The 10008-nt window shown below is 38.0% G+C and overlaps 3 pseudogenes; all 3 read left to right on the top strand.

Annotated features, from left to right (window-relative positions):
* Positions 1-1558: 1558 nt before the first annotated feature.
* On the top strand, positions 1559-2536 carry LOC120131549 (annotated as a pseudogene).
* A 741-nt stretch (positions 2537-3277) lies between these two features.
* On the top strand, positions 3278-5002 carry LOC120131548 (annotated as a pseudogene).
* A 1766-nt stretch (positions 5003-6768) lies between these two features.
* Positions 6769-9015, top strand: LOC120131416 (annotated as a pseudogene).
* Positions 9016-10008: the final 993 nt, after the last annotated feature.

Below are 10008 nucleotides of genomic sequence, written 5' to 3'. Positions count from 1 at the left end.
TGATTACATAGGAAGATGTCGCTTACCAACTGGGTGTTTCGGTTAATAGTGCGACTGTCGTGAGGTGGAACGATTACAATCGATTCAGTATTGTTCACGAAGTTTTGGGAAGGATGCCACCACCCGAGATCTTAGACGAATATCAGACACATATCACTTGGTTGGAGTTTGAATTTCAAGTGACGAATAAATCTACCGAGGAGGATGTCGTATTTGCAACCCGATCGTATCTTCTCCAATTGAATAATTTTATTGAGTGTTGTAATACTAGTTGGGGACTCGGTGATTTTAGCCTTTTTATATCGGGAGCTTTGCAAGGCTACAATCATTGAAAGGGGTTCCAAAGTCTAATATCTTCATTGTGGAGTTGAAAATTGACTATGATATTGCAATTAAGAATAACTCCCTGTTAAATTGAGTTGCGGATGACTTATCCGTCGCGAAGTTGAGTCAGCCTTGAAATGATATCATTCTTCATGAAATTGAAATCGTAGTTTGGAATTTGAATTGGAATGTGGTTTCTTGTTGCCAAATCGTAGTCGACCTTGGTCTTTTCCTCGATTTGAAAAATCGAATAAAATATTTCCTTGACACTACCATATGGTTGATAGGACCTCGAGCTGAATGAAATCAAACTCGAAAGTTTCCGTTGACATAACTTTTCTCGACTTAAGCTATGCTGCTGAAAGATAGTTTCCTGTCACTAAAACACAACTAACCCATGTATTCTTCTTGACTTAAAGACCTCGACTTAAACTTCAACCAAAAAATAGTTCCCAACTGCTACAATGCAGTTGATACGTCATCGAGCTGAATGGAATCGAACTCGAAAGTTTTTATTGACAGATAACCTTCTCGCCTTGAGTTATGTTGTACTAAGCTGAGAGATTGCCCCACATCTCCTATTGACTTAAAGATCTTGGTTTAAACTTCAACTGGAAAGTAGTTCCTCGTTGCTACCATGCGGTTGATATGTCATCGAGCTGAATGGAATTGAATCGATAGTTTTTGTTGACATATAGTTTTCTCGACTTAAGCTATGCTGTAAATTTGATATGCCCTTGAGCTGAATGTAATTGAACTCGAAGTTTTTATTGACAGATAACCCTTCTCACATTAGTTATGCTATAAATTTGATATGTCATTGAGCTGAATGTAATCGAACTCGAAGGTTTTGGTTGATAGATAGCCCTTCTCGCCTTGAGCTATACTGTAATAGGCTGTGAGATAACCCTATTATTTCAAAATGTTTTCAAAACTATTTATTATATATATATTTTCAAAAAGTTTTCAAAAACTATATATTATATATATATTTATTTCAAAACCCGATTTTTTAAAAAACTATTCGATATTATTATATATATAAAAAAATCTCGGACGAAAATGAGTGTCTACAAAAACCAAAATGAAATCAAAATATAACATTAGGTATGATTTTGGAAAATAAAATAGTTAGATGACCAAAAGGAATAAAAATGTTAGTTGGGTACTAAACATGTGGTTTACCCTATAATATATCTATATTCGCGAACCCCTAATTTCCCAGCAGATCCTAATGGCTTCCCCGCATCTTACAGGTCTGCTCTCTGTATCTTTATTCATGTTCCGAAGTTTTCTTTAAATGGGTTATAAGTTTGTCTGTTTAATTCTTTTTTTGGTTTAGGGTTTTGAAGGGTTTGAGGTAGAGACAGAAACCGAAGGCTCCCAAAGGTATTTGGATTTAGTTTGTAGTTATTTCGAACAACTTTGCTTTCAGTTCTTGCTGTTGCCATATGCAATGCGAATCTGGGTTTTCTACTCCGTTACTTTTCCTTTTGAAGAGCTGAAATGAAATTAAAATTTTACTTAATTTTGGGATTTTTAGAGGCTGTTGACATTGTCTTGCTTCAATAAACTTTACTGCTACGGTTAACTGGGGGTCTCTTCTTTACTGATATTATGCAGTTGAGAAGAAGGTAGATCCGAAGGCACTGGCCTTGAAGGCTGCGAAGACGGTGAAATCTGGAACCACATTTAAGAAGGCAACGAAGATCCGAACAAAGGTTACATTCCACAGGCCAAGGACGTTGAAGAAGGATAGGAACCCCAAGTACCCACGCATTAGTGCTCCACCTAGGAACAAACTTGACCGTTATCAGATTCTCAAGTTCCCCACTCACAACCGAGTCAGCTATGAAGAAGATTGAAGATAACAACACTTTGGTCTTCATTTTCGACATTCGTGTGTACAAGAAGAAGATAAAGGGTGCTGTCAAGAAGATGTATGACATTCAGGCCAAGAAAGTTAACACCTTGATCAGGTAATGTTAACCATTGTAGACAATTTATTTGTTATTAAAAAGCTTAATTTGAATAACTTGTATGCATACAATTGTCTGTGGATTGTTCGTAATCGTTACGGTTGTTGTGATTCAGGCCCGATTGTACGAAGAAGACGTATGTTAGGTTGACACCAGACTACGACGAATTGGATGTGGCAAACAAAATCGACATCATCTAAGCTAGTTGCTTCCTACATTGTTTTGAGACTTTGATCGGGAAGTTATAATTTTGCCTTTTAAAGTTGGAATCTTGCATTACTGCCATTGAATCATCTTCCGTGGTTAACTTGAAGTATTTTGCCTTTTTGTTAAACGTTTGTTCTTTGTCAAAATTTTATTGGGGAGCCAACAGGCTTTGACCTTCAAAGACAAGGTTTTTGATAGAGATGTGGCCGTCCATTAGTTCAAAGAAATGAGCAATTAATCATATAATATTATTGGAAGCAGGCCATAATCCCAATTATTGAACATAGTATCGTGCGATTCAGAATTATAAAAAAAATATTGGTTTGATAACCACAAATGCTTATTTATGCCAATTGAAAATTCCTCAATTAGTTCACCTCCCCGCAACACATTACCCACTACATTTTCAATTAATTCTAACGACTAAATTTAGCCCCCTTTTTTATTAATCTCATCTAATCCGATTCAATTAGTTCTTGATTAGTGCGTGATAACGACTTAATGCGCCCAGCAAAGCTAACGACACCGTCACGTCACGTCGGTCTATCGAAAACACTCGAAATCATAAGAGGGGGACCCATTCCAACCACAGTCGCTCCCGTCGGTGAACCAAATTCTCCGCGGTTAGATTTCCAATTCAAGTACACATCGATCGTACACGTGGCGTAATGGGAGCTATTTGGAGGCTCTCCCTCTTCTAATTCACCCCGGTTCATAGTCGCTACATTGGACCCCTGGATATAAGAACCATTGAAGAAACTAGAAAGGTAAAGAAAGCAATAGAGACCAACGTGGCTTTTATTTTCTTTTTTAGTTTTCTATCTCCGAGCATTGATAACTTAGAATTTCTCGGGGAAATAATGCCGATTTCTCGAATTGCAGTAGGCTCTCCGGCGGAGGCTAGCCAACCCGATGCTCTCAAGGCAGCTCTAGCTGAGTTTATTTCAATGCTTATCTTTGTTTTCGCCGGTCAAGGCTCCGGCATGGCTTTTAGTAAGTATCTTGATCCCTTGAAAACACACTAAATTTTAGGATAAACTATGTTACTTGTTTAGGATGTCTGTTGGTACTTTGTTATGTAAGCCTAATTAACCAACGTCAACTTTTATGTGTGTATCTTTGTGCAGACAAGCTCACAGACAACGGCTCATCAACACCAGCGGGATTAGTAACTGCATCGCAAGCTCACGCCTTGCACTATTTGTGGCGGTTTCCGTCGGCGCTAACATCTCCGGTGGGCATGTAACCCTGCCGTCACATTCGGTGCCTTTGTTGGCGGACACATCACCATGTTTAGGGGTATTTTGTACTAGATTGCTCAGTTGCTGGGATCCGTGGTTGCTTGCTTGCTTCTCAAGTTTTCAACTGGTGGATTGGTAGATGTTCAGAGCTAAAGCTGAGATAGACAAATTAACTTTGAATTCAATGTTTAACCAGAGTTGCTTATTGTTACGATGCAGACAACATCAGCATTTGGGTTGTCATCTGGGGTTGGAGCATGGGACGCTGTGGTTTTGACATGTTGATCACATTTGGTTTGGTTTACACTGTTTACGCCACAGCTGTTGACTCAAAAAGGGTGATATAGGCATCATTGCACCCGTTGCAATTGGTTTCATTGGGTGCCAACATCTTGGCTGGTGGTGCCTTTGATGGTGCATCCATGAACCCTGCGGTCTCCTTCGGACCAGCTGCGGTCAGCTGGACATGGGACAACCACTGGTCTACTGGCTCGGTCCATTAATTGGCGCTGCCGTTGCAGCTATTGTCTATGAGGTCTTCTTCATCCCCCAGACACACATGAACAGCTTTCACTACTGAATATTAGGGTTGTTTGTTTACTTCAGAATAATTAAGCGCTGAATGATTCAAATGCTGAATGATTCAGAGGTTATGTATGAATTAACTCTAATATGACATGTTGTTTGATAATGGCTATGAATAATTCAGAATGTACTTCTGTGCTGCATCATTCAGTGTTGAATCATTCAGCATTGTTTTGATAAATCAGTCAGCACTGAATCATTCAGAGGTGCGAAACAAACGCGCTGAATGTTGAACGGTTCAGCATTCAGCGCTGAATGATTCAATTAAGAGGCAAACAAACAGCCCCTTAGTCTTTTCTAGTTCCATCTATCTCTGTTGATTCCTAGGAACTTGTTTTCTAAACCAGTCGATATTCACTCTGGAAGATTTTCAGCTTCACGATGTTGATCTCCATGTAGTTTTTGTAGCACAACATCTGCTTATTTCTTTAATCTCATTTGAAAATCGAGATATATGGAATATGGTCCAGAAGTTACTTTTGTTGATTTGTTGAATATGATATTCTTTGTTCCTCTTTTAAGTTTACCCGTCAAATAGCTGGTGTTTTATATTTTGGCATCACGAGAAAGCTATATTTGTTGCTAATTGTGAAGATTCATTGGCCAGTCTGTTTGAGAGCAGGTTCGGTTGGTGTTAAACCTACTTACCCGGTACGTATGGAGTAATGGGAACTTCCATTGTAGGCATGAACGATGCAAAAATTTATGTTAGGGTGCGAACTTAAAAAGTTATATTAAAAATTTTAGGAGTTATAAAATTGATGTGAAATTAGATAATAAAAGAAAATAAAGTGGTGAAGATTTTCCACAGCGAAAGCTAAAAATTTGAGTTTAAATTGAAAATAACCTTTTAACTACGATTTTAAATCAATTTTTGGGAGAATGAGCTATCAATAAACATGGTTGTAGTAGACCATTTCCAGTTGATAATGAGCGGAAAATCATTGGTTATGGTTGATTAAAAGTACTAAACAGGTGTTAAAGAGATCTAATAAGACATTCACTGAACAAAGTAACATCCCTTCATTATATGTAAACTACTTAAATTATTCTAAATGAATCTCCCACTGTCGAAGAGGAAGCTGTTCACTACATGTGGAAATGTTGTTGAACCTAACGATTCTGATGTAGTTTTAAAAGACTATTGGTTCTCGTTGTTAGCTCGTCGTATTTCCTCCACTATAAAAAAAAACAATGATATTTTTCATGATGCTTTCCTTGGCATATGAACACAAAAACCCTAATACAAGTTCCCATGAATAATCTTACCCGAGTCCCCTGATTCCAGCCTAGCTAAATTGACCAAAATATGTTGGCACCCATGAATTCCAACCAAATGTTTTCTTGGCACCCGTGAATTCTCTTGATATAAATCTATCTAAACAATCGCATTTTTCAAGTAAAATTTAACAGAGATCCACTGCAATCAGCCCTTGAGCGTTTGGTTGTTGCAGACCAACAGAATTCAACTTAAAAATATGAAGCACCATAACACATATCAGTCATTAAAACTAACGAATGTTGGTTTTTGACATCTTGAGTTGAACAAAAAATTAATCTATGATTTCCAAGATTTTATATTCCCAAAAAAATGGAAACCAAAGAAGACAAGAACACACCTTAAGAAAAGGTTAAGAAATTGCAGCTAAAAACAGGGCAATTTATTCTGTTGAAGAAGCCGTAACTTACTTCTATTTCTGCATTGCCTCACCACTAAAATTTATAAAGAACGTTCATTCGGATTCCGGACGGGAGAGTAGGGACTTGCCGACATCAGTCTTTGACATAAAAATGGAACAGTCGAGTCCTCACACGAGTCGGGTGGGTGTCTGTATTATTAATCAAAACTTCACAAAAAAAAAAAGTTCAACGAGCATTTGCATGGGAACATTTTTCAAAATTTTGACTCTCTTGCCGACTTTTTGGACTTCCGACCATGTTTCCCGCTCACACAAGTATATGATATATCATAATTTAGAAATAATATAAATTAAAATAATACAACTGATATATAAAATATTACTTTATATATCCATACTCACACGATTTAGATATAAGTTATATGTATAATTAAAAATATATTTGAAATTTTAAAATATATAAGTTTAAATAAAAAAAGTTTTTAAATATAATATAAAAAATATCATTTCATTGTTATTACTAAAAATTATACATATTAAAAGGAAAAGGTTGCCTTTCTTATTTTAGACTCCATAGAGTTTGGTCATTTGGTGTGGGGCTCCTTTAGTGAATGATAACTCAACTCATGTTTTTCTTCTTCTTCTTCTTTCCAATAAATGACCCCTTTATTAAAACTGTTTTAAATATTTATTGGGGGATGGTCTGTGGTCCAATGCTACAGATATATAAAAGAGTGGTAGAAGTAGAACGGTACCGTTTCATTTTGCAATTTTAAAATCTTGACCGTCGCTATTGTCTGCCGCATCCCTATTTTGAAACTCCTCTCCGTTTCACACTCTCTCTTCCATCCCCTATAAAATCCAAATCTACCCATTTCTTCTCTGTTCACTTACTCCCTTCTCCATCAGGTGAAGTCACTTTCTCGCCCCTCATTATAATTTCAGCTTCCACCCAATTGTGATGTCTTATTCTCTTCTTTTGTTGTTTCCGTTGTTTGTTAATTTTTTTCAGATTGAAAAAGAAGAAGGTAGAAGAAGACAGTGCAATGGCGGTCAGTTCTAGAGGAAAAATGACAGAGTTTGGAGGGATTGTTTTAAGGAAGTGGAATGATAGAGAAATAAGCCCAGAAAGAAACAAAGTCTGGATTGAACCCAAGCCTTACAACAAGAAGTCTTCCATTACTGAAAGAAAAGTTGCTGTTGTTTACTATTTGTCTAGAAATGGCCAGCTTGAACAACCTCATTTTATGGAAGTTCCTCTCTCTTCTAATGATGGTCTTTATCTCAAAGGTAAAACGATTAAACCTTTCAATTTCACTCTTCTTTCAGGGTTTTGTCTTATGGAGAAGAAACAACGGAAACTTTTTTTTCTAAATTTCCTTTCTCCCGCCCCCTATCTGTTGTTTGATTTCTTAGAAAACTAAGGAGTTCAAAATTTTGAATTTACTTTCACGTTTCAAGAGATGCTTTTTGCCAGATGGTGACACCTAGCTGCTGCAGCTGACAAAAGCTAACTTTCTGGTCTTTCGTTAAAGAAAAAGATTAATTAAAATAAAAGGCGATATTTTCCCGGGCAATGAAAGAAAAACACTAAGTTTAAATTTTCAAAAGCTTTCCTTTATTCTTTGTTTGGATGCTGAGAAAAGTATTGGTTTTCCTTGTGTTCCCTACATTTTTCTCACCGCAACTCTTCAGATGTAGTCAACCGCCTAAACCTACTTCGAGGCAAAGGCATGGCTAGGCTATACTCTTGGTCCTCCAAACGGTAATACTCTCACTCATTCCCAACCGTTGACCAGATTACCACCTCCCTTCACCGTCCGATATTAATATTCAAATTTCGATTGTTGAAACCCAGAAATTACAAGAACGGATTCGTTTGGCACGACTTAGCAGAAAACGATTTGATTTGCCCATCTCACGGCCAAGAATACGTTCTCAAAGGATCGGAGATTGTGGACCACACGATCGATTCTCAAGCATTCGACCTAACTTCGTCGTCTTTACAATTATCGAAACCACCAGAGTCTCAGAAGTCAGAGAGCGAGCTTGATTTCCCGTCAACAAGACGGCGGAGGAATCAGTCTTGGAGTTCCATTGATCTCCATGAGTACAAAGTTTACAAGACCCAGTCGTGCTCCGAGTCAGCTCGGGGACTCGCTGCCGCTGATGCATCGACTCAGACTGATGATAAGAGGAGAAGAAGAAAACCGGCGGCAAAGGAATCGGAAATCGAAGAGCTGCAAAATACTGAAAGTCAAATTCAAGAGTTGGGGCAGAATCATACTACGGAGCTGAGTAGGGAAGAGATTTCACCTCCACCGTCGGATTCAAGTCCGGAGACATTGGAAACCTTAATAAAAGCCAATGGACGGTTGAGAGTGGGCAAAGGTGGTGGAAACGAAGATTGCTCAAATCGTATGGCTGAGAGTTGCCCGAGTGGGAGGATGAAGGCGTCGTCGGTTTTGATGCAGTTGGTATCGTGCGGTTCGATGTCGTTTAAGGATCGTGGAGCCAGCTCAGAGGAGGAGGATCAAGGGTTCTCGTTGATTGGACACAATAAATCGAGATTCCCACGCGGAGCAGGGATTGTAGTCATGTGGAAAAAGAAACAGGGATCGAGAGGGAAGCTGGGAGTTTCTCAAGGGAAGATAAAGAATATTTTAGTGGGAGCTTGATTGAGACCAAGAAACAGCAGATCCCTAACTTGAAGAGATCTTCTTCCTACAATGCTGATAGGTAATTACAAAATTTACTTTTTAAGCATTTCAAGTATATGTCTAATGTCATTCGTTCTGATGGTAGATGTATGCTTTCAATAGCTCTACTTTTCTCATCTTTAACATTTTAAAGCTTATTAGATAAACAATCATCCAAACTTGTCAATTTTTATTACATGTTTATTGCCCTGAAGATTTTGGTTTTGCTTCTTTTCATTCGGGAGTCTTTTTGTTCACCAGGAGCTTGCAGTTGGCCGGAAAGGAGATTGACGGAGTGCGTGCAAAGTGCATATCGATGAAGTAGAAAACTTTGCAATCGGAAGAAAGATGATAACGTCGCTGAAAGTCAAACCTATAATCAAATAGGAAGCAAAAGAGATGTTTAGATCAAAATTAGCTCCTTTCAGTAGTTTCTAGTTTTGTAACCAAGAGAATGACGAGGACAATCGTTGCGGCCCGGAGAGTTGGGCGATTGGAGAATCTTGGAGTTTTGTCCATTTTCAGTCTGGAGCCTTCTAGGAGTCGCCTTGGTTTCTGTGGGAGTGGGTTCATTTTGGTCTTAATTTGGGTGCACTGCATTAACCTTTACTAATTTTAATGTGGTTTGACCTCGAATTGGAATTTCATCCTGGGTATTATCATCTGCTCTCGGGAAAGTTTGTGTGTTTCTTTTTCCTCGCTGCTGCTTTCTTATAGAGATTGGAGATGTGGAAACTTAGCAAATGCGCCAAATTCAATTATTTAAACTCATTTACGTGATAAGAATTAGTATTTTTATACTCATGTTTAGTTTTATTACTTGCATAAGCTTAAACTTGATTTTGAGGTTTTGAATATAACTCAAATATAATAAAAGTTTATTAGGTTGGTAAACTACCAAAGTTAATCATTAATAGCAAACGAGATTATTGACGATCTATCGCTAAGGAAAAGGGAAACGATAATCTTTGAAGCGGATTTCAGCAAAGTGATTCAATGGATTGGAACTTTCTAAATTTCATAATGAAAAAAATGGGTTTCGAAAAGAAATGAAGACAATAGATCAACATGTGTATTTCAACCGCGTCAATATCCATCCTAATCATTTGCATCCCGTTAAAAAAAACCTCAGCATTAAGAGAGGGCTTAGGCAGGGGTGTCCCCTCCCACCCCTGCTCCTTAATCTTCATGGCGAAGCATTGAGCGGGCTGTTGAATAGAGCTGTGGATACTGGTTTCTTAAAAGCTTTGAGCGGGATGATTTCCCGTAGCCATTAGGTTAGGTCATTAATTTCCAGTCCACACTCAGTTTACTGGCTACTTACTGTTCGTAT

This window comes from Hibiscus syriacus, unplaced genomic scaffold (genome assembly GCF_006381635.1).
Source record: "Hibiscus syriacus cultivar Baekdansim isolate YM2019G1 unplaced genomic scaffold, ASM638163v2 tig00110556_pilon, whole genome shotgun sequence".
Classification (NCBI taxonomy): domain Eukaryota; kingdom Viridiplantae; phylum Streptophyta; class Magnoliopsida; order Malvales; family Malvaceae; genus Hibiscus; species Hibiscus syriacus.
The sequence above is the reverse complement of the archived record's forward strand: the minus strand, read 5'-3'. Positions and strand labels throughout refer to the sequence as shown.